This window comes from Megascapheus bottae, chromosome 3 (assembly GCF_031878675.1).
Source record: "Megascapheus bottae isolate mThoBot1 chromosome 3, mThoBot2.hap1, whole genome shotgun sequence".
NCBI classification, from domain to species: domain Eukaryota; kingdom Metazoa; phylum Chordata; class Mammalia; order Rodentia; family Geomyidae; genus Megascapheus; species Megascapheus bottae.
Window position 1 is genome coordinate 59,150,913 of NC_143511.1, and position 22,944 is coordinate 59,173,856.

A 22,944-nucleotide genomic window follows, 5' to 3' on the forward strand; every position below is an offset into this window, starting at 1 on the left:
TGACAATACTCAGAGAAAATGATACAGCAGTACTGTTGATAATAACGCACAGAGATGTTGACAATCACCACAATAAGAAGAAATAACACAGGGATGACAGTCACATACAATGACACCAACAGGGTAGTGATACCTGTTGAGAATGTCACAGTTGTAGTAATAGCAACCTCACCTGAAAGACTCAATGAGACTGATAGTCACACAGAATAGCTGACACAGTGACTCAGGGATGTTGACAGACTCTGGTCACACAGAATGACACCAGCCCAGTGTACATGATGTTGGCACACATGGAGACTGACAGTCACCTTTAGCAATACTACCAGACATATTGATGGACTCTAGATCAATCACCAAATTTTAGAGTCTGGTTCAGGATATAGGACCCAATTCTATTTTGGGGGGGGGAAGGTGGGAGGTCAGATGTGGAGTGTGAACTCAGAGCTTAGGTGCTGTCCATGAGCTTTTTCCATTCAAGGCTAGTGCTCTACCACTTTGAGCCACAGCTCCACTTCCAGTTTTCTTATAGTTAATTGGAAAGATGAGTCTCATGGATGTTCCTGCCTGGACTGGCTTTGAATGATGATCTTAAGTTCTCAGCTTCCTGTGTAGCTAGGATTACAGGTTTGAGTAACCAACACTCAGCCCAATTCTCCCTGTTAACAATCCCCCAGCAATGTTCCAATTACCTTTGCCCTTACCTTACCCTCTCCCCAAGAGAGATTTATCCTGTAGAATCATAACTAGGTTTGGGCCACCAAGAGCAAGTGTGGGGAGTCCCTGGCACAATCAGGGTGGGATGGGGCTATAAGCACCACTGATCTCAGCACAATTATGTACACGCGATGATCTGCAATCATGTGTTCTGAGCTTTGGGTAGAGGTTGACAAGGACCAGGAGACTCAATCTGGCCTGGACCACAAACTAACATGGAGGTGATGACCCCAAAGCAGTTACCAGTCCCAAGATGGAAGGGAGATTTGAAGGTTACTGGTTAGGACATCCAGCCATTCCTGGTGAAGAGGGTGGAATCCAGCATATTCAAGTGACAGAGGGCTCTGGCACAGAGCAGGCTGAGATGACTCTTCACAGCTTCCAGTCTCCCCTAACAATCCACACTCTAGAATCTCATGACACGAAGAAAAAAGGGTACCCTTTACCTTGAGGACTCACCATTTTCCCCTCCACCCATAGCAATTCCAGAAGCAAGCAAAATTAGGACCCAGCATGAAGTAACTCATTCAAGTGCCTAGAGATCTCTGCTGGCCTCAGAACTGCAGAGGAATTAGGATGGAGCCAGGAAGACACATACACCCTTGGAGATGGAGAAAGTGAGAAGAAGGGACAAATATGGACAAGGACACAGTGGGCAGGAAGAAAGAGCCCTGGCTTGATCAAGGGGAAGCCTGGGAGAGACCAGACAGATAGGAAGCTCCAGGAGGAGGAGGACGAGGGGCTGAGGCTGGGAGGCCCCCAGATCCCACCAGCCTGGACAGTGTGGGCGGGGGTGGAGGGGGAGGAGAGGGGAGTTTTGCAGAGGCCTGAGAAGTCCAGAGGCCGGGGAGGGAACCAGGCTGAGGAGGGAAGCCTGACCCTGGCAGCTGGCCCTGCAGGCCCCCCCACTAGGAAGGGGATGTGGGTCCAGGTCAGGGGCCAGTTCTTGGGCTTAGGATGGCTGGCCACAGAGAAGCCTACACTCCCTGTGGTCTTCCTTGTCTCTCTGATTCTCATCTCTGACTCTTTCTCTTTCCCTCTTCTCTGAACCCAAACCTACTCCTCCTCTCAGCTCTTGGTACTACCACCTTAAGTGGTATAGGATCCAGAAAGTAAGGCTGGGGTCAGGATTCAAGCTACCACATCCCTTTTTCACTATTACACCCCCTTCTCTAAGGTCCAAGACTCAGTGTTCCAGGAAAAGCACCCTATGGCAGCCAGGCTTCCTCCTCTTCTTCCAAGGGGCAGGAGAAGCTGAGCGCCAGTGGGAGGGGGGCCAGGAGGGAGGCTGGGCCAACAGTCCCCTAGCTCCAGCCGCTGGCTGAGATTGTGGAAAAGGAGGCGGCCCAATGTGAGTGAGTTGGGGGGGTGTATCCGCACCTGCTGTTGTGACCTCCACAGCCGGAGATGGGGGCCTGTGGTGGGGGACAACAAGATTCCGATGGATTTTGGCAGCAGCCTGGACTCTGAATACTCAACCCCCCACCCCCAGCCTCTTGCACCGTAGGGACCCTGAGTTCAGCATGTGCGTGCCCTGCTGCACGTGTGTGTGTACGCGTGTGCATGCTGGGGGGGGGGGCTTCCTGTGATGAGCCTGGCTGGGTAGCTGGGAGGTGGCCTAGGGAGATGGGAATCCGTCCCACCAGCCTGTGCCCACATGTGGAGGCCCACTTGGGGCTCTACAAGCTGTGGTGACCCAGGCATAGGATTGTACATGCACAAACACATCTGCCTGTGCACACAATGTAGAAGGCTTGGGCTTTCTCCTTCAAAAACATCGTCCTCTCCATCAGAAGTGCAGAGCCTCACTTTGGGCCCATGGCTCTGGATAGCTTCATAGAAACTAAAGCACAGGTGCCAAATCCCCTTCTCTCCAAGTCCAGTCCAGAGTCTCTTCTGACTTTGAGCAGAACTAGGAGGAGCCTTCCACCCAGGAAAACCCTCCTACCAGTCAGTCCAAGTATGAGGGAGAGGGATACTGCCCTTAATGTTGCAGCAAGTTAGATAACTGGAAGAACTCCCCTGGAGGTGGGGAATGGGAAAAGCAAGAGGATAAGATGATTCTCCCCTTAGCTGGGGAGAGATGGGGGCAAAAAGAAACCTTATTGGGGGAGGGCAGAAAGGAGGCTGCAAGGCTGGATCCTTTAGGTGGACAGAGGATGAACAGATCAGTTCTCCAGACTTGAAGGATGGTTCAAAAACCTATCTGCCTCAGCATCTCCCTTTCCCATTTCTGCTACAATGCTCTTGAAACCTACAGAAGCTCATGTGCAAGTTTGTACACACACACACCAAGAGGTGGGGCAGGAATACATGTGAAACATGAGTTTGCAACAAAGAAGAACTGAAGATAAATCCTTTCCAGAGAGCTAGAGTTGAGTGAGGAGACAGAGCTTGGACCATCTTCATGGAATAAATGTTTTGTTCTGCTCTCTCTGCCATGACAACATGCATGTGCACCCTGCGGGCTATTTCTGAGGAGCCTTCTGGTCTGCTGGGCAAAAGCAAGCCATCCTTCCTCCCCTTCCCCCTTCCCTCACAGTGGGAAAGCCAGAGCAATCTGTTCCTGATGGGTAAACACAGGCGTGAGTATGCACACACACATGCTCCCGCACACAGCATCAATTCAGGTCACACAGGACCCAATGCTCACTTCACCCCATGAGGAAGCACATACTTGGGTTCTCACTGATAGCCAGCAGAGCTCCTCAGCGCGTCCCCACCTCCCCTTCCACACAGGCAGAGCTCTACAGACCCACCAGGCAGCTCACACACACTGCCATTTGGTTCACCATCATGGTCATATATCACGGCCTCCCACGTGGACACCAGTGCCACTGCCTCACACACACTAGTCTATGTGCACACACACACACACATTATGGTCAGACACACACACACACACACACACACACACACACACGCGCGCGCGCACGCTCGCAAAACAGTCCTGATTTCACATATGGATACCATCACTAACTCCCAACACTCGACCTTCCACACAAACACCATTATATACTTCCAGAAAGCCAGAACCTCCCCGTCACCCTCAGCTTCTCACATCCTCACACCCACGGTGGGAAGTACACAGATCCACACACACAGTCACACCATGCTGGAACTTCAAGTTGCCTCGCTGTGCTGAGAAGGGAGAAAGCCAGATGGCTTAAGGCAGGAAGGGAAAGGAGAAATTTTGTTGGTTCTTTAAGGTAAAACAATAGGCAATTATTCCTCAGGCAGCTCCTCCTCCTCTAATCCTGCTTTCAACAGCATTAGGCTGAATGGGGAGATCCAGGTGAGGCAGGGGGTAGTGAGGTGTTCCCAGGGGGGTAGAAATGATGGCACTGGTAGCAGTAGAAGCCTGGGAGGCAGAGCCCCCCTCCTCCCCCAGCTCCTCCCCAGGCCTATCTGCTCACCACTCTGGCCCCTTCTCCAGGATAAGAAGCAACAGCTCTCAGCTTAACTCCATGCTAAATAACTTTAGGGCCTCCCTGAAACCTCTCTGTGTTCATAACTGTCTCTAGGGTGCCTACCTGTCAGGCCTCTATGCAGAAGGGGCAGGGAAGAGGTGGGAAATAAGGTCCTGCTCTCACCACTCCCCAGCGCCCATCAAAACCCTGTCATCACTGTCAGCAAGCAGCAGGCAAGGTGGGCGCTCCCCTAACACTGGTCACTGAGGACCAGAGTCCCCACCTGGCACTGGGGGTGCTGAGCGGCTCTCCAGGCAGAATGGAATCTGGGAACAACTGGCAATGCTGTTCATAATCTTACCACTTGCCATTTCAGGGGTAGCTGGGGTGCCAGTGCCTGCATCCTAACAGGAGCCTGATATGATTCCCTGGGAAGCCAGGCAAGACTAAGCCAGGCAAACACTAAGACCTAACCTACTTAAAGCAGGCTAGGCACTTACATACAAGCCAGATGATAGGGTGCTGGGGAGCATAGAACAAACAAACAAGAAAACAGGCAGCAGGGTGTAAGGATGCCAGGTGACAGGGCTCCAAAACCAGATAGGCTGTGGGACCAAATGAAAGCCAGCAACGGGGATTCACCAGGAGGTGTGGACGAATGGAGCCAGGCTTGGGGGGATCAAATGAAACTAGGCAAGAGGCCCACAGGATGTGAGAAAGGAAGATATCAGCTCATCCCCCTTGTCTGGATGTCACCCCTGCACCCTGGGCCTCCCTCTCGGTAGTCCCCCCTCCCACCCAGGCAGTGATCTCCTCCCCCCCACCCCAGGCCAATGGACACGGCCGGGGCCCCCTCCCCGCTCCGAGGCCTGGTCCGTCTGCAGCCAATGGGCCCGGCCCCATCCCTGGGACCTCAGGAAGTCCCAATCCCTCCCACCGGCTGCAGAGGCAGGGGGGCTGCGGGGGGGGGGGGAGAAGAGAAGAGAGACAGCTTGGCAGGGGGAGCGCCGAGCAGCCGCGGGGGGCGGGGGCCGGGGAAGGAGCGGGAAGCGCCGGGGCGGGCTGGCGGGCCGGCGCGGGCGGGGGCGGCTCCGCGGCGGCGGCGGGGTGACCCGGGTCCCCACGCGGGACCCCCAGGGGTGCCGCCCGCGGGCATCGTTCTCCGGGGCTGGAGACTTGGGGTCCAAGTTCGTCCCAGCAGGGCCCGGGGAGCAAAAGCAACCCTCCGCTTCCCGCCCCCCCCGCCCCGCCCAGTCCTGGAGGGCGAGGGGCGGGGAGGGGACCGCGGGACCCGAACCCGCGGGCGAGCGGGCGGGCGAGCGCGGGAGCCGGGGACGGGACCCGGGGACCCGGGCTGCAGGCGAGCGGGCGGGCCGGGAGGAGGGGAGGACGGAGCGCGAGGGGAGCGGGCGAGCGCGCGAGCGAGCGAGGGACGGCATGCAGTGAGGTCATCTCTTGAATCTAATTGTCTGAGTCAGGAGGAGATGTGGCACTTGATGCTGGGGGAGGGGCCGAGAAGGGACCCCCGGGCTCCCGCCAGGCCTCTCCCCACGCCTGGGGGCGGCCGCGGCCACCGCCCCTCTTCCCTGGCCGGGCCTGGGGCCGTCTCGACGGGCGGCGGGGCTGACCTCGGCGGCCCGGGCACCCAAGAGCCACGAGGTGCGGGAGCAGCACCCCCCCCCCCCGCTCCGGGACCACCTCCCTACCCTGAGGGGGGACTCCCAGGCCCAGGCCCCCTGCCCACACCTGATGGAGGAGCCCCTCTCCTGGGTCACCTTCCTATCCTGGGGGGGACCCCAGGCCCAGGCCCCCTGCCCACACCTGATGGAGGAGCCCCTCTCCTGGGTCACCTTCCTATCCTGGGGGGGGACCCCCAGGCCCAGGACCCCTGCCCACACCTGGGTCATCTTCCTACCCTGAGGGGGGACCCCCAGGCCCAGGCCCCTTGCCCACACCTGGGAAGGGGGAGCCCCTCTCCTGGGTCACCTTCCTACCCTGAGGGGGGACCCCCCAGGCCCAGGCTGCCTGCCCACACCTGGGAAGGGGGAGCCCCTCTCCTGGGTCACCTTCCTACCCTGATGGGACCCCCAGGCCCAGGCCCCCTGCCCACACCTAGGAAGGGGGAGCCCCTCTCTGGGTCACCTTCCTACCCTGAGGGGACCCCCAGGCCCAGGCCCCCTGCCCACACCTGGGTCACCTTCCTACCCTGAGGGGGGACCCCCAGGCCCAGGCCCCCTGCCCACACCTGGGTCACCTTCCTACCCTGAGGGGGGACCCCCAGGCCCAGGCCCCCTGCCCACACCTGGGTCATCTTCCTACCCTGAGGGGGGACCCCCAGGCCCAGGCCGCCTGCTCACACCTGGAGGGCGAGGCAGCCCCCGTTTACCACCCCCCCAACCCTGGCTCTGCCCTCTGAGGACCTCGGCGAGGCCTTTAGCCCGCTGGGCAGTTGCCTCGAGCACTTTGAGGAAGGGACCGGGGCTGGGTACCGGAGCAGACCCACCTTCCTGCCTTGGCGGGCCACCCGCCCTCCGTTCCTCTATGGATCCTGGGGTGGGGGGGGTGGGGGGTCTCCTAGACTTCCTTCGGATCCAAAGCCAGACTCCTGAGCCCCCCAGAGGCTGCCCGAGGGACCGCCGGCGGGGCAGCGGGGACCGCGGGGCCGGGCGGTCCGGGACGCACACACCCACCCACCCGTGTGCACACGCACGTGCCCGCGCAGGCACGCACCCCTCACCCGGGGGCTGGGGATGCTCGCGGGGAGGGCCACACCCACTCCCTCGCCCCGAGGGGGGTGATAAATATTTAAGGGGCTTTTAGCTCCGCAGGGGCTGAAGCTGGGGTGGGGAGGGGGGATCCACGCTGCCTGATTAATGGGGTTACGGGCTTGGATCAATCCGTCCGCCTGCCGCTCCCTCCGCCCTCCTCCTCCCGCCCTCCCTCCGCCTAATGCGCTTTATCAGGAGACGCTTTTCTGACTTGGCAGCGTCGGGCGTTTTAAATAGACCCATTTAGAGCTGGGGTTGGGGGAGAAGGAGGGGGGTGGAAGGAGACAGAGATTGAGACAGAGACGAAGCAGGGAGAGAGACGCCCCGGAAGGGAGAGACTGGGAGAGGAGAGACAGGAGGAGATGCAGAGAACCGAGCGCGGGGACAGGATGAAACTCTTGCGGAGGCTAAGATGATGGGAGGCCAAAAGGAAGGGGGGGGGGGGCAAGGAGCAGAAACAAACACAAAGGGAAAGGGGGAGGGGAGGAGGCTCCAGCGGCTGAGAGAAGCCCAAAGACAGGCTCTCTTGCAAGGGCTGAGGGCTAGCCTGGGAGACAGCGGATATCTTTTATTTCCAAAAACAGTTTTTCATCCACTTTGTTAAATTAAAAAGCTGTTTTTTAAAGTGGTGCTTGGAGGTGCTGCTAGGGGAGGGGAGGGTAGATGAAACTGCCAAGTCCTCCCTCCTAGGCCTCCTCCTTGGCCCCCACAGAAGCTGCCTCAGCCTGAGCCCCTGGGGTGTCTCCAGCTCCCCTGCTCTCTGCGATCCTCTGAGATCCCTAGGGACAGGGTCAGGGCATCTGAGCTACTGTTCACTGGCAGGAAGTCCTTCCTGCTGTCTGGCCTCAGTCCCTCTTGCTGCAGGAAACTCAACTCTCTCCCCTGAGCGCTCCTCCCTGTTTTCTAGTCTCTGTCCTAGCTCCCTAACTGTGTTTCCAACTTGGGAGAGGAGGACTGCATGCCCTCCATAGCTCAGTAGCCCACTTTCCCAGTAAGCCTGCAAGCCCCCAGGTGCACCCCCAGTTAATATCATCTATCATTCTGTAAATCTACTTCCTAGTCACATCCCATTTGAACTGCTAGCACATACCTCACTCCAAGTCCTTGGGTCCTCTGGGAACTGTGGGGCAGAAAGCTTAGCTCTCTAAAACCAACCATTCCTCCCTGCTCTCCAGGGTTCTGCCTCCCTCGAAGTTCCTTGTAAGGCCATGTGTCAGGCTGGGGTATCCCACGCCACTCTCAACAACGCCCCACTCCTATTTCTAAAGGGGCAGTGCCCCCCACCTTCCCACCCTAGGCCGGGAAAATGGCCAGTCTGTTTGGGAGCTGAGATGAAAAGCCCAGCCGGCCTTTGTGGGCCTCTGGCGGGTTTTGGACAATAGGCCCTTCCGTTCCGCTCCAGTGCCTCGATTCCTTGGATGCCCCCACCTCCCCACCCCCAGGCTGCCAATCCAGGGGCCTCTCCTGGACTGAATGCTGGGCAGAGAAAGTCAGACTCAGACCCACAGCTGGCCCCCAAAGATTCTGGACCTTCCGACCTGCCATTCCACCTCCTTCAAGCCCAGCTGCTCCCTTAATCAAGCCAGAGAGATGTCTGGAGGGCAGAGAGAAAAGCCAAAGGCACCAAAAACCTAAACATTCCCACTTCTGAGATTCCACGCCCCCTTCAGTGCAGAACTGTTTCCTGACCTGGCTTTGCCCCTGTCTTGTATGATCACCGGTAACTCTCTCCCCTTCTCTGGGTCTAGCACAGGGGCAGGAAAAGCCTCAAGCCAGGCTCAGTACCTCAGGAGGATAGACTAGGAAACAGAGGGGAAAGATCTCTAAGTCTTCATTCAGGCTGCCCACACCTACAGCCCCAAGGCACCTGCTGAAAGCCTTGAGACCATTCTGTCTACATGGCCCCCTAGCACTGACACACTTACCTTTTCACTATGGACCACACTCCACACACATCAAAGTCCTCCTCCTCTTCCTCCCCCTCCTCCTCCTCCAGACCAAAGTCTTCCCAGGACTTCCAAAACAAGGAGGTAGGATGATGTGACAAGGCTGGATTCTAGAAGGTCAAAGGGCACAAGTCAGAGGTCACAGAGGAGTCACACAGGTCTTAGTCCAACCCATTCCAAACTCATGAACCCACTACAAGAAGGGGAGAGTGGGGTGGAAGAAAAGTTAAGGATAGTACAGATTCCTTCCTACACCCCTGATAATTTCAGCTCGGAAGCACAAGGTCAAAGGCCAGAAGCCTGGTGCCACTCCCAGACAATCCACAATTCTCACACAAGCAGCTTGTAGAGTCAAACCCCTCTGCATCACACACTTCCCCACACTCACACTCACGGAGAGACAAGGTCAGGTGCAGGACATCAACATCTGCCATCATAACATCCTTTTCCCTGTCACCACGATACTTTGCTGAGCATGTGTCACATGCCACGATGGTTAGGCAACTCACGTGTTACCTCATTTCATCCCGTGGCTTCCTCAAGAAGTAGATTCTATCATTCTGCCCATGTGAAAACCATGGAGATGAAAACTCAAAGAAGTTAAGTAACTTTCCCAAGGCTACAGAGCTGATCAGTCTTAGTGCCTTGTATGGGAGTCCATATTTAACTTCAAAGCCTTTCTATAGCAGAGTAGTATAGTAGAGTGCTAGTCTTGAGCCAAAAAGCTTAGGGACAGTGGACAGTGACCCAGGCCCTAGAGTTCAAGTCCCACGACAAAAAAAAAAAAAAATCCTGTTAGTGCTAGATACCAAACCCATGCTAGGAATGCACTCTACCAGGGAGCTATACCCCAGTCCTAATAGCTATTAGTTATTCAGGTCCTTGGTTAATCAGCCACTGTGACAGGCCTTAACTTAGATTTTATATGAAATCATTGAAACAACCCTCAGAGGTAACTTTCCTTCCATTTTACAGATGAGGACACTAAAGATAATCAGTTTTCCCAAAGTCACACAATGGGCAGATGTTAAATAAGCTAGCATTGAACTCAGGAGTATCTCAATGCTTCAAAAAACCCCACTAAACAGGCCCCTCACCTTCTCCAAGTCCCCAGGAAATCCTAGGGATTCAGCTGTATCTGCAAATGTATGATTGGATGCTAAAGACATGCCAAGGAGAAACCTGCCCAGATATGCAGATACCTCAAACCAAGAAGAGAGAGCTCAAAACTAAAACAATGTAAGAGACAAGCTGGCTGGCTACTAGCGAGTTCTATACACCCACCCACCAAGACACAGGCCCAAAGACAGGGAGACAGACATATATCCTACCAAGGAATGACAAGTAGATGGAAAATGAGACAACAGAGGTAGAACAGGCTACAAGCTGACATGAAAACACAGACGCACGCTCAGTAAGCACAGACAATATGCACAGAGATACCTATGGGTCCATCTGACCTTCACAAGGAAAAAAAATAGCAAAGGCAAGCCAAGCTCAGGCTGTGGTGGTTGGTGTGTGTGTGTGTGTGTGTGTGTGTGTGTGTGTGTGTGCATGTTGAGGGGAAGCATGCAGTATCGCTACGCACATTACACCAGCTGCTTCCAGCAATTTCATCTGATTAATAATAAATGCTCCGTAATTACAGCAGTTCCCCCAGTCCTTCTTCCTGTGTTTTTGTCAGCTGCCGCCAGGCCAGGCCCCCCTACCCCCTGTGGACTCCATGACCCACTCATTCTCACCTGCTGCCTTCTAGGAGGTCCAAAGAATGCGAGCTGACTAGAGGGAAAGGTCTCCATCTGAGGTCAGATACCCACTTCTTCATGGTGGAGAGCAAAAGTCATCTCACTTAGGACTCACTCAGAATGCTCCCCCCTCTCTAGGTATAACTTATGGCCTCTGACACGGCCCAGAGGCCCAGGCCTGGGGTGCAGGGAGATGAATTCCTATTACCCAGTCTTTTATCATTTTCTTGCTGAAAGAAATCTCCATGCACAAACCACCTAGCCTTGGAACTCCATTAGCTCAAAGGAGGAAGGAACCAGAACAGGGGCCTCTATCCCATCACACCAATCCCAGCAGCTCAGTCTCAGCCAAGGCTGAGACCCTACTTTGGACACTGGGTGGCTCCACCTCCCCATTCCTGGGGGGGGAGGAGGGGGCTCCTCCCCACCCCCTCAGGTCCACATCCCTTCCAGGCCTCCCACCCTAGAGCGCCAAACCAGCTCTATCAGAATCAGCTGCTGATCTGTTTCTAATCGCTGGGGCCTGGTTCACGCTTGCCCCCCCCCAATATTGATTCCATTATTTGGAGAGTCATTGACGTCAGGGGCCTGGATGCATGCCAAAACCGCCTTCTCTCCAGGCCTGGGCCAGGGCTCAGCCCCCTGCTACCCCCCATCCCTCCATTTCATGGAGGGGCCCAGAAAGGTCAATGCATGGGCCCAGGTCACATGGCACTGCCTTCTGATGCTGGGTTCCTCTTGCATATTAGGATTGCCATGCAGTCCCTTCTACTCAAGAGAGGTGCTACACAGAGGCCTGGGGTCAGAAACAAGGTGGTCAACAGAAGAGGGTCTGGAAATCCTCATTGGGATTCTAGCTACAAAGAAGAAGCATGAATGGGGCAGAGGCTCAGAAAAAGGCACTTGGGAGGCTGGGAGTTTGGCCTAATGGTAGTGTTTGCCTAGCATGAATGAAGACGTGGATTCGATTCCTTGGTACCACATACTTAGAAAACGCCAGACGTGGTGTTGTGGCTCAAGTGGTAGAGCTCTAGCCTTGAGAAAGCCCAAGGGCAGTGCTCAGGCCCTGAGTACAAGCCCCAGGACTGGCAAGAGGAGGAGGAGGAGGAGGAGGAGGAGGAGGAGGAGGAAAAAAGGCACTCAGGCAAGAGTTTGGTTCCTTTGCCACATACGTATTTGGAACACACTGAAGCTGGACTTGAAAGGGCTCCTACTTGATTTTTTATGTCTGGGATCAGATGTGTCTCCAGACTCTCTAAGAAGGAAATTTTCTGCAGTGTAGTGTGATCACCAATTACCCTCAATGTTGCCATAATTTGACTAATTGGCACCACTAATTTTATAAGTCTTTGCTCTCTACAAGTAAAAATCTGTCCCCTGTACATTCCCCATTCTTGCCTCAGTTTCCCAGCCTCACACATAGTCTCTCCCAAAGACTATGGGTGAGTCTCTCTCTCTCTCCTCTCTCTCTCTCCTCTCTCTCTCTTCTCTCTCCTCCCTCTCCCCTCTCCTCTCTCTCCTCTCTCTCTTCTCTCTTCTCTCCTCTCTCTCTGTCTCTCTCTGTCTCTGTCTGTCTGTCTGTCTGTCTGTCTGTCTGTCTGTCTGTCTGTCTCTCTCTCTCTCTCTCTCTCTCTCTCTCTCTCTCTCTCTCTCCCCTCTCTCCTCTCTCCTCTCTCTCCCCTCTCCTCTCTCTCCTCTCTCTCCTCTCCTCTTTTTCTTTCAGACTAAATTGCAGCCAATGCTATATGAGCCCCCCCCGCCCCCAGCAACCCTTGAGCTTTGGCAGGATAGAGTATTTTTAGGATCTGAACCCTGTGTTCTCAGACAACATTAATAACCAATACAGACAGCCACTGCTGCACTCCACAGCTACACAGCCACAGAGGGAGGCCCAGGTTTTTGCTATAGTGCAAGATCCTCAGGTTTAGAGAGAATGAGGGACACACTCACCAACTCGGAGGAATGAAAAATTTTCCCACTTTCTGAAAAATCCTAAAGCTGATGAGAAGGCAGAGTGACATCCAACATTTGCCACAGAATCATTTTATTCCTCTGCCAATTGTTTCCCCTATCCTGACCTTCCCAAGAAAGAGGCCGTCTATCTTCTGCACTCCTTTCTTGCATGAAGGGAAGTCCTTTTTGTCTCCAGCCTTTGAGCCAAATACAGGTGTACAAGAAGAGCCATTGGGTCTCACCCCATAAATCCCAGAGAATCCCCTTTCCCTGTGTTCATTCTTCAAGATTTTTTAGCACCTGTTCCCTGCCATGCACACAAGGAGACAGGGAGCTGAGGACATAGCCCAAATGGAGCACTGTATCTGATGGAAGGAGCAAAGAGACATTACTCACTCAAACACTGCCCTACTACTTTGTACCAGGCCCATGTCTCCAGTGGTGAAGAAGGCAGACACAGGAAAGCAGGCAGCATGGCGGGGGGGGGGGGGGGGGGGGAGGGGAGTCCTGCTAAGTTCACAGGCAGCTATGCCACCCTGCTGAGTGGTACTTGGGGAATGAATAAGTAGGGTGTTGGGCTGCCCTGGGTCTGCAAGAATCTGTTCTCCTGAACTGGAGGTGGTGTGAATGGTAGAGTACCAACCAGGGAGTTCAAGCTCCATACTAGCACAAAGGAGGGCGGGGGGGGGGGGGAGGAAGAAGAGGATGATAGAGGGAGAGCGTGTGTGTGTGTGTGTGTGTGTGTGTGTGTGTGTGTGTGTGTGAAAAGAGAGAAAAAAGAGAATATTTTGCTCTCTTGCAGAACTGAGGACTCTGGTTCCTTCCTAAACCCCAGATGGGTCCTCATGCTGACAAAAATCACCTTCATTGTCTCACTTGAGTTGCTCCAGCCCTTAGCTTCTAGAAGCTGTTTCCTCACAAAAGCAGAGTAGAGCCCTTCTCCCTGCACCCCTGCCTCTATGCTCTAGCCCCTCCTTCCATCTCTGGCCCTGAGAGCTCCTGGCTCTGGTGACCCCCTACCCAGAATAGTTCTGAGCTTTAGGAGCTGCCTCTGCTGGCTACAGAGGTAAAGGGGGATGACGGCAAGCTCTCCACGCACACAGACCACTGGCCTCCCCAACCCCTCCAACAGGAAGCTAGAGTCCCCGTGGGTGTGGTCATCCAGGGCCCCTGGAGTTTACATAGCTGAGTTCTCCCTCACTCCCTCAACCCACAGTGGGTCTGGAGGAGGGGTCAGCTCTCTCAGCTTCCCAGGACCCCCCCCCCAAACCAGGCACACATGGTCCCCCCCAACCCATCTGCATTTCAAAGAAAATCCACTCCATATGTTTCCGATTCATTTACACTTCAACTCACCATGGGGGGGCAGAGAGCAGAGCGACGTGCCTCCAAGTCCCTCACCCACATAGGGGAGCTGGAGAGCATGTGTCCCCTTCAGGGACCAGCAACATTTAAAGCCCAGCTATCTCAGACTGGGGGCGTGGGGGTGGTAAATGGGCCAGGCTACTACTGTGTGGGCCCCAATGTGGGGTATAGGACAGCTCAGGTGTCCTCCCCCTCCTGTCTCCATAGCAGGAGGGTAAAGTGAAGGCCAAGGCCGGGTCCCAAGCAGGTGGAGCCCAGGGCTAGCTGCTGCCTACCTCATCCTCCCTCCAGAACACCTTCTGGAAAGAAGGAGATCCTCGGGCAAGCCCTGGGACTGGGTAAGGGCTCAACAGGCATTCCAAGCACTGTGAGACACAACATACCTGGATCTTACCTCTCTTCAGCCTGGACAGGAAAGACAAGAGAGGGAATGTTCCTGTCTACTCTCCCCTTTCAGCTGCCTTCTCACATAGACAATGCCACCATCTCCCTTAGAATCACAAATTCAGTATGTAGGAATGATCTCTGGAGCCCAGAGGTAATCCTCACACCCCTTCAACCTAAGGATGATGGGGAGATGTGTTAGAAGGAATGAGCTTTATTTCTACCACAGAAGAGGTGTCCAGAAACAACTTAAGATGTGTACGACACACAAAGGACTCAGGACTTGTGTCACCACTGCACAAGGCACTCAGAACTTCCTGCCAAGAGCCAAGTCTTCATGTGGAAGGCAAGTCAAGATTTGATGGATGGTTGTCCCACCCCATCCATCTGCCCAAGTGAGGAAGAGAACTAAATATGTATCCCATCTCCTCTTCATTGTTGGAGGGGACAGTTCTTATTCCAGTCTCTGTTCCTTACCTCCGTTGCCCTAACATACACCAGGAATCAAAGAAAATCGTGGGTACATTTGACTAAGTCCTAATTCCCTCTGGTGTTGGGTCACAATCTTGGTGTGGGTCTGAATGTGACTCTTCTAAGACAGGAGTATGAGTCTAGATAGCCCTGAGTCCCAGGGTACCCACACAAGTCAGTGTGAAGTACTAGAATTGTAGTCAGAGTGTAAGCCCTTAACTTGAGGACATTCTGATTATGATCTAAGTGTTCCATATGAATTACATTTGAAGTGTATGAGCTCCACAGTACCAGTGTCAGTCTGAGTGTGAACACGAGGACCTTAGTGGGATGTAAATGATCCCGGATGGAATTCAGAATTTACTAGAGCCCTAATGTCAGAGTGTGAGTCCAAGAGCTTCATGTGCACATGTGTCACAGCACTTCATGGTCTGAGGGAAGCCACTAGATCCTGATAGTCTTTTTTTTTTTTTTTTGCCAGTCCTGGGCTTGAGCTCAGAGCGTGAGCACTGTCCTTGGACTTTCTCAAGGCTAGAGCTCTACCACTTGAGCCTCAGCACCACTTCCGGCTTTTTTCTATATATGTGGTACCAAGGAATTGAACCTGGGTCTTCGTGCATGCTAAGCAAGCACTTTAACCACTAGGCCAAACTCCCAGCCCGATCCTGATAGTCTTAAGTATGAGCTCTAAATCATTCGGCCCCCCAGTCTGCATGTAGACCTAAGTGTAAACCAAGAGGTCTAATATGAATCTGAGTGAGCACCAGAGTCCTCGTTAAGCTTGAGTGGAAGACCTAGTGAGGAAAAGTGAGTGTGCATGCCAAATAGGAGCATGAGTGTGATTAGGAGCAGCAGTGTCCTGTAGGAGTTCTTGAATTCAAATGTGAACCCAACATTCCTTCCATGAGTCTGAGGGGGAGCTTCTAGACAGTGTGATTCTCAGGTCACAGAATGTGTGAATTTGGGGAGCTCTCAGGTCTGTAAATCCAGCCTAGAGTCTCACTGTAAATCTATAAATTAAAGAACAGAAATGTCTACATGTGAGCCTACGGCATGAGTCCAAGTGTGATCACAGAGCTCCAGTCTGAGTGTGAACCCCAGCAAGTCAGTGTGAATCCACGTTAGCCTCACTGTCCTGGTGTAATTCATATATGCACGTGTGACAATGAGTATAAACCCCAAGACTCTGGAATGAGTTTAAGTATCTGTCTCACTGTGAATCTTGAGTATGAATTCACAGAGCCTCAAAATATCTTTTCTGGTTGTGCTGAGGTTTGAACTCAGGGGCACAAGCTTGCTAGACAAATGTCTTACCAGTTAAACCAGGATCCCAGCCTCCTACCCCCACCCCCCAGCACTGAATGTGAACTTTAAACCCTTTGCTTTTGTGTGGGCTAGGGGTCCTCAGTTGGAATATCAGTTCTGACAGAGCATGAACCATCTCTCCAATCCCAACCAGAGCCCCAGGAGCCAGTCGAAAGGATTCCTGTGGGTTGAAAGGCTAGACAAGGGCTGAGCCCTTTTCATTTCCCAGTCCAGATCACCCCTACCTCCCTAGGAATATTCAATTGTTCCAGCCCCATCCCCACACAGGCAAGGGCACAGCATCACACCCAGTTTTAGGCCCCCTGGACACATAACAAGTACAGATGCACCCACAAACCCAGCATTTCAGACTTTCACCACCTCGGTGATTACAGCTTCCCCAACACCTCCAGTCACACAGCCACAAGTACACCACGTAGCTCATGCAAAACACAACTGGTGTTTCAGACACACTCCTGACAACATCCTGCAGACTCGCACCCAGGGTTGCAGACAAGCTGCTAGCCACACAGACTCACACACACACACACACACACACACACACACACACACACACACACGGCCGATTCTCAGAGAGACTAGACGGAAAGAGAAAGAAAATCCTGAATTTTCAACAAGGCGTGAAATAGTCTTGCCCGCCCGAAGCTACTGGAGGGGGAGGGGGCCCGGAGAAGCGAGGAGCGAGCGGCGGGAGGAGAGGCTCGGAGCGAGCGGAGAGCTGTCCGTCTGGTGACCTCCGGCGGCCCAGCCCCCACGCGCGGGGAGATCCACTACTCGGAGACACTCGGGGCGGCTCGCACGGATCCGCACCGGAGGAGGCACCACAGGGGCAGACTCACAAAGAGACACTCGGGAACGCAACACGGGCGGAATCCCACTCGCCAGAGGACTTACAAAGAGACACACGCTGGAGGAGACCCACTGCGTGGAGATACATCCAGGCGGACTCAGGAGGAAGCCACAGGCAGACTCACACTCACACACACACTCACACACACCAGAGCTAGATTCGCGCCGACACACGACACACGGGCGGACGCGCAGCCCTCCGTTCACACCCCGGGGCGCTTTCAAGTCAAGATTGTGCCCCAGAAAGAAGCCGCCTTGGGGTGCGCGGGGGGCCTCGGCGACCCACCGAGCTCTGGAATGTTCGCAGACCTCCGAGCGTGTGGCCGATGGGTAGGAAGAAGAGGGACCCTCGGACGAGCCGCCCAGGCCACCTCCCTCCAGCCGACCGCCCAGCACCACCAGCACCAGCACCACCACGCCCAACCCCTGGCGCGCCCGGACGCGGGGGGCCGCTGCTCCTGCGCCCCCGCCCCCGAGTGTGCGGGTAAAGTTTCTCATGAACTTTCCTGCCTCCCCACGGCCAGGGGCCCACGCATGTCCCCTCGCTCCCTCCGTGCCAGCGAGGGCGGCGGGTCCGCGGGGCTGTCCGCCTGGAAGGGGTTCGAGGGTCCCCGCTTCGCGCTGCCCGCCGCGGGGTACTCACCGCGCCCTCGGGCCAGCGAGACTCCGCGCCGCGCCCTTCGCCCGCCCCTGGTTCGGGAGCCAAGCCCGGAGCACCGAGCTAGCACCGCGGTCGGAAATCACAGCCGAACCCCGCGCCGCGCCGCGCCGGCTGGAGCCACCGCCTCCGCTGCCGCTGCCCCTGCCGCTGCCGCCGCCGCCGCCCGCTCTGCACCGGCTCCGCCGCTCTCGGCGGCTTTAACCCCCCCCCCCCCATCCTCCTCCCTCCTCGCGCGCTCCCTCCCTCCTTCCCTCGCCCATGTGACCGCGGGCGCCCGCTCGGCCGCGCGCGCCCTGGCTCCCCTCCCCCGCTCGCCTTGTCTCTCCGCGGCCGCGCGCCACGACCCCCTCCCCGCCACGGCCCCCGCGCGCCCCCGCCGTGGCACGCTCCCGCGCCTGGCACGCGCAGCCCGCTCGGGAGGGCACGCGTGCCCGCGCCAGGCCTGGGAGCCCCCCCCCCGCGCACACACACACACACACACACACAGCCCAGCGCAGGCACGAGCCCTACCCCCCGCTGGCACACTCGCCCCGCACTGGCACGCGTGGCCCCTTCACGTTCACCCTTTTCTCTGGGGCGCCCCCCAGAAGGGCTTGGGGTCCCCTCCCGCGCTTCACGCACCGCCGGAGCGGCGGGACTCCCCACCGCGAGCGCGCGGACACACACCCACTCCGCCCGCTCCCTCCGGGCGGCCGGGCGCGCACCCACTCCCCCGGGAGCACTCGTCCCACTCACTCGGCCTTGGCCACGTCCCTCCTGCGCACGCTGCCCGTGAGGCTCGCGCCCTAGGGGGTCTCGCACGGGCACCCTAGCTCCGCCGGGGCCACCTCCGGGGTCCTCCCTCCGGCATCCCCGAGAGGAGCGCGAGGCAGAGTCCCCTGCCCCCACTTTGGGTAGAAGAAGCCAGCTGGCTTCGCTCCTCCCCTATCCTACTGCCCCCAGCAGCGACCCCTCGATTCCTAGTCACACACAGAGAGACCCCTCGCTCAGGACTGAGGGGGGCCGGACCCAGGGTGGACCAGGCTGGAGGCCCGGCCCGGTCACGGTCTCCCGTGACACCACCACCACCACCACCACCACCACTCCCCCTTTCCCAGTCCCCGCAGACACTCAGCCCTGGGGGGCAGCACCCTCGGCTGTGCCCTTCACGCCCAGCCAGGCAGCTCCAGAAGGCCAGGTACACCCAATCCCGAGCCCTGACCCTAGCCATGCAGCTCTTCCTCAGCCTGGGCCTCTGAAGGGGCGTCCTCGGGCCTCCAGTGTGGCTGCAACGTGGAAGACCAAGATTAGACAACCTGATCAACTTCTGGAGAGAGGGCAGCCGAGGTCCGGGGAGGACGGGTCCCACCCACATCTCCACCGCTGGACCTTTCACTTGGCCTTTGACCCCCCAATCCCTAGGCCCCGTCCCTCCAGAAAACTGTTCCGTGGCAGAGGGCGCGGGGCGGGAAAGAGCTCGCTGTTTCTTCACTCTGCTCCCCGCGCAGGCTGCCTACAAGGCCGGGCCCTTTCCCAACAAATGCCTCCGAGACTCCCTTTGCCGAGGGAAAGGGGGGAAAAAAACCAAAACAACCAACCTCCCCGCCATGGCCAGGGCCTTTTCAGTTTCACTTCCCTGACGGTAGAATCCCCAGCGTACAAGCCGGGGGTCTGCGGGAGCGCAGAGAGGGCGGGCCAGGGCGAGCCAGCTGCGCCCTGCTGAGATCGAGGCCGCCTCACCCGCCGGAAGGTGTCCTCTCCCCGGCGCCTGGGCCTGTGCGGCTCCGGCCCGGGACCCAGGTGGGGGGCGGAATGGAAGGAGTGTGAGTGTGTGTGGGGGGTGGGTCCCCTCTGTGCTGAAGCTAGGCCCGGGCGAGGTTGGGCATTGGTGGAGGGCGAAAAGCGCCCCGGCCTCACACCAGTCCATCCCCACGTGGGAATGGGTGGGTAAGGCCGTGGAGATCCGCGACTCGTGGTGGGCAGCCTTGATGTCCGCACGCGGCCTCTGGCTGCAAGGTTGCCAGCAGCTAGGCATTCTGCCCGGACAAACGTCCTCCCCCTCCCCGTCCTCCCCCCCACCTCCCCGCGTGCCCCTCGGGTTCGCGGAGGCTGCCGTCTTCACTGCCGCAGTCCCGGGGTGCAGGGCCTCCACCCAATGTCAAAGGCCCAGGAGCGCGACGTGCACTTGTGTGGGACGATGAGGGATGGGGCGAGGCGCACATCGGACCTGGGGGTGGGGGTGGGGGTGGGGATGGGGGGGAGAGTGGAGGGGCGGGGGGGGGGGGGGAGTCGGTTAGCTTCTCCTCCCGAAATGGGATCCAGCAGCCTCGCGCGCTTCCCCGGGGCCGCAGCGACACCTGGCGGTCGCCGAGGAACACGCATGCCCCTCTGGCTCGCGGGAGGGGAGGCCTGGCTAATTGGCAGGGCAGCCATGCTCCCTCTCCACGCTCCCATCACCTGGCTAGGAACTCACTTTCTTCCTGTCTCAGCTGGGGTCACAGACGGCTGATGGCTTCCCACTCTTTGTCAGTTCTCATATCTGCTCTCTAGCTCCTGTGTTCCTAAGCCTTGGTGTTGAATCTTCCAGGGTGTCTCCCCACTGCCTTGGGTGTAGAGCTAAGCTTGGTCTATTTGGTCTTCTAGCCCAGTCTCCCATCCAGCTTTCCTGGTTGCTCTTACTTCTGGCCTCCCTGTTTCTGTGCCACCTACCTTCTGTATGCTTACATACAGAATGTCAGCACTCTCGGCAACCTCAACTTGCACATTGACTGCCTTCCTGTCTTCACCATCTGTCTCTCCCATGAGGAGTGGCAGGAAGTGAGGCCCCCAGGCTGTGCAAGACATAGGGGTCCCAGATTTAGAGATGACTTGAGAAATTTGGGACGTTTTGGACTTTGACTTCCTGGAAGGTTTTATTGTTTTGCTGTGGGTTTTCTTTTTCATGTTTTGCTGTGCTGGGGACCCAACCCACCACTTCTCACATGCCAGTCCCTCTACAGTTTTAAACACACTAATTTGAGGGAATGTGTGGACACAACGACTCCTCCTCCTCCTCCTCCTCCTCCTCCTCCTCCTCCTCCTCCTCCTCCTTGTCATGGGGCTTGAACTCAAGGCCTGGGCACTATTCCTGAGCTCTTCAGCTCAAGACTAGTGTTCTACTGCTTTGAGCCAAAGCACCACTTCTGGTGTTCTGGTGGTAATTTGGAGGTAAGAGTCTCATGGGCTTTCCTGACTGGGCTGGCTTTGAACTGCGATCCTCAGCTCTCAGCCTCCTGAATAGTCAGTCAGGCGTGAGCCACTGGCACCCGGCAAAGCCAGGACTTGTGACTGCACACTCCACCCTGGAAGATGACCTAAACTTGGCTCACCTCTTCTCACCAGACTCAAGCCTTTGGGTAGCAAGGACCCTCATCCAAGGAAGGACAGCCCACATTCCTTCTCTGCCTTCTCCCCTTACCAGTGCTCCTGGTAAAGGAAATGGTACAGCAATTTCCGCTCTGCAGTACTCTCTCATGGACTGGGCTATACATCCCTCACACATGGGGTCTCTGTCCTGCAAGTGCCCAGTATGGGGGTTACACAGCCTCAAGCAGGCAGCCTCAAGCTGCAAAATGTCCACGTTCATCCTCTCCACGGCACAGTGGAAGTCCGTGATCCCCGCACGCACAACAGTGGCAGTCTCACATACACACCACACGCACCCTGTCACACAGAGCCGTATACCCCGTGGGTCACACAGGCTCACACGCAGTCACACCCGCTCAGTCTCACTGGGGTTTGGCAGGTCGGGGCGGGCTTCGGGAGGCAGTTACGTAAACGCCCTCACAGCCCCCCCTCGCTCCCCCCCAGCCCCCCCTCTGCTTCCTCGCGCAGTGCCAGCGCCCGGGGCGGCTTGGCCGAGGCCCGGGAACAGCTCGGCCTCGCGGAGGCTCCAGGCGCCGAGAAACCCGATCCCAACACAGCCCTGGGCCGAGCCAGGGAGGGGGGCCCAGAGCCCCACCAACTCCAGGGTCCGGTCCAGCGCCCCCTCCCCCGACAACTTACTCTCCCATCTAGGGGTACACTCACAACACCCCCACTCTGCAAGCCTCCTCCTGGAACCCTATTATCTAGACGTTTCTGCCTCTGTGTGCCCTGACCCTTCCAACCTCCCACACCAGAAACGGGCAAAGATTTCTTAAAGGTAGAGAAGGGGAAAGAGCTTTAGCCATAATGAGAGAAACTGAGCATTTAACCAGAAGACCCCCCCCATACCCTAGAACTATCTCATTTTCCCTCTTCATCCCTCCTAAATCCACTCTGATAAAAGGGCATCCTCTACTCCAGGTTTGCCTACCTGCCTATCAAATCTAGCATATTCTATCAGAATTTTACCTCATTCAGATAGATCCAAGGCCTCTCCTCCCTCTCTTTGATGTCCTCCTCCTCCTCCTCCTCCTCCTCCTCTTCCTCCTCCTCCTCCTCCTCCAGTCTGATCACAGTTTCTACTGTTTTACTCTGAAGGAATTTTGAGGGCAATCTAAGGCATTGGGAACCAAATCCCTGGAAGGAGGAAAGATTAAGGTTCAGACCCCTGCCCCTACAAGTTAGGAGTCTGAAAAAAAGAGTGAGGTCTCTTGTTACCCTCCCCCAGTATAAACCCTCACCTCACTTAACACCCTAAACTCCATTTTTTTCAAAATAGTTTTGGAGTGTCCGCTTGAGCTGCCTAGACCCAAGCAGGATGGGAATTTCCCCCTATGTTCTCTGCTAATGAACAAAACATTTCATGTTGAAATTCCTCCTCTGCCCCCGGTCCAGAATCTCTACCCCCCCCCCCCATAACCAAGCAGAGAGACCACTGGTAGAGGAGCATCAGAATAGCCCTTAGGGGAAGCACAATTTACATTGGGGAACATCTTTGAAGTAAATAATTAGGGTGTTTCCCCCCTTTTGGCTAAAATACTGGTTCTTGTGGCAGCTGCCCAGAAAGGGCGGCGGGGAGGGCAGCCGAAGCTGTCCCAAGGCCCAAGACATGGCCCCCCTCCCCTGGGCAAGGAGCCTTCCCCAAGTTGTTTTCCTGGTCTCTTCCTCTTGGATGTTTTTTTGATTATTAATCACATTTTCCATCCACAGGCTCAGTCCAGACCCCCTCCCACCAGGGTCAGGGCTGACAGAGAAGGGAGGAGGAGCGGGCTCTGGGAAGATGAGTTAGGGACAAGATAGGCAGTGACCCCTAGCCCTGAGGACCTGAAAATAGCACAGCACGGATCACACCTTCGCCACCCTGGCACATAGTAGGCACCGATCTTAAGCAACATAGTGAAATAAGTGAAAGAACAGGTGTCAAGCTTTCACAGTACCCAGCTGGCACTAGAAGGAAAAGCCTTCAGT

At 56.3% G+C, this 22,944-nt stretch overlaps 1 protein-coding gene across 2 annotated transcripts in view; it reads right to left on the reverse strand.

Moving 5' to 3' along the window:
* Cntfr (ciliary neurotrophic factor receptor) overlaps window positions 1–17,775 on the reverse strand; it is a 40,714-nt gene extending 22,939 nt beyond the window's left edge. The window contains exons 1-2 of one of the 2 annotated variants that reach the window (XM_090330143.1): window positions 17,575–17,774; window positions 8,818–8,948 (exon numbers count right to left, since the gene is read on the reverse strand). The gene's annotated coding sequence lies outside the window, so the exon portion shown is untranslated. Of the gene's footprint in view, window positions 1–8,817; window positions 8,949–17,574 lie in introns of both variants that reach the window. The other variant, XM_090330145.1, reaches the window with a different exon arrangement.
* Between the last annotated feature and the right edge of the window lie 5,169 nt (window positions 17,776–22,944).